Genomic DNA, 1,857 nt, shown 5'->3' on the forward strand with positions numbered 1-1,857 from the left:
GGGGTGTACTTTGTGAGACTAGTACCACGCGCTTATATGCAACTGTTTGACCCATCAGGTTAATAGTAAGACGATAGTAACCAGTTCGAGGTTTTTCCTTTGTAAATTGCGTTTCGATGTAATTTATTTTAATTATCAAAATTATTGTGGAGTTACACTCTTTGTGTAAACCAAGTTGACCACGTGTAGCAGGTGGTGTAATCATCAAAGCAGCCCTCAGCTATTCTTTTCGGGAGGATTTCACAGAGAGTTAGTATGAATTTAGCATACCACTATGTGGTAATTTCATGACGGACAGGATTGCGCTACAAACGTAACTTCTTTGGGTGAAAATTGAATCGATTGGTTGTGGTTAATTTCCTCTTGCATATGTTTCAACGTTCTTCGTGTGTTATTCTATGAATGCAGTGTTGTATGCAGTCTCCCAATCTTGGCTCCATATTTGATGAGTTCCCTAAGATTACAAACTCACATTTACACAATTCTAAATATTGTACCAGTTTAGTTATGAATCAAGTTTAATATGCTGAAAATTTAACAGAACAGTGATCAATGTTAAAATAAATGTCTAAATATAAACTAATTTATTTCTTTTTATTTAAATTCTATTTTTATATATATATATCACCGGTTTTTTTTATGACGACTATTAAAAGATTATAATTAATGTTAGTCTGGTTGGCATTTTGGTAATCTAGACTGGATACCTGGTGAAACAGTTGCTCAGTAATGCAAGGTTAATTTCCCCAGATAGCTCACAGCTGGTAACCCGCTTTTATTGTCTTGAATATCAGCACTGCTTTCAGAAAAACTTAATGCATCAACATTACACATGGCGACCCTGTTCTGCGATTCCGCTAGACTCTGGAATCTCTGAAACGTTAGATTGCGAGCGTTGTATAATCTTAAATTTTTTTCCCTCCAGCGCTCAAACAATTTCTGCATTGTTTCTGAGCAGACTTTCAAAAGAGTCATGGGGTTGTATTGTTTCTCTTGTTGTTTTGTTTTCTATAGTTGTGTATTTTATATGTGTGTGTGTTTTTTTTTCTCGCTTGTAAATTGCACTGACTTCGATCAAAGATATAAATTTGTTTTGTGTGTGAAAAAGTGCGTACTAGGTTGGGCACCTTTCGTGTAACTGTCGTAATTTTTAGGCGATACATTTATTGTGATTAGTGTGTTGCGTACCGGATATAAATTTGATCTAATGCAGACACGTAACCAAGCTAAAAGTAGGCGGTCCAACAACTTAAGCAACATGGACCAAGAGGATAATTTGATTTCGAATATTAACGAGTCCGACGGTTCCGAAAATGCAATGGGGAATACTTCAGAGGAAATGCAAAACAGGACGAACGGTCTCACAGCAGAGCCAGAAATTAATTTGCCTCCAACTAACCATATTGATTTGGCAGAACTCATAAAAGCCTTATTGCAACAAAATAAAGAAAACGCAGAGAAATCAGAAAAACCGTTCCGAGAACAAAAAGAATCATCCGAAAAATCGATCGGAGAGCTAGGCGAAGAAATGACGCGAAAATCTGAAAAATCGATCCGAGAGCTAGGCGAACAAATGACGCAGAAATCCGAAAACTCGATCCACGAGCTAGGCGAACAAATGACGCAGAAATCTGAAAAATCAATCCGCGAGCTGGGCGAACAAATAGACGAAAAACTAATCCAGCAGACAAATAAAGCTGACAAGTCGATGCAGAGAGTGTCCGATGATATCTCACAAAGAATAAACAATCTGGCAAGTGCAATAAAAAGTGATATTATGAAAGAATTAGGCTGTACATTTGAACAAATCGATGATCGTCTGCAAGCCCTAGAACAGAGCAAGCGAGGTCACGATGC

Source organism: Schistocerca serialis, chromosome 3 (genome assembly GCF_023864345.2).
Source record: "Schistocerca serialis cubense isolate TAMUIC-IGC-003099 chromosome 3, iqSchSeri2.2, whole genome shotgun sequence".
NCBI lineage: Eukaryota > Metazoa > Arthropoda > Insecta > Orthoptera > Acrididae > Schistocerca > Schistocerca serialis.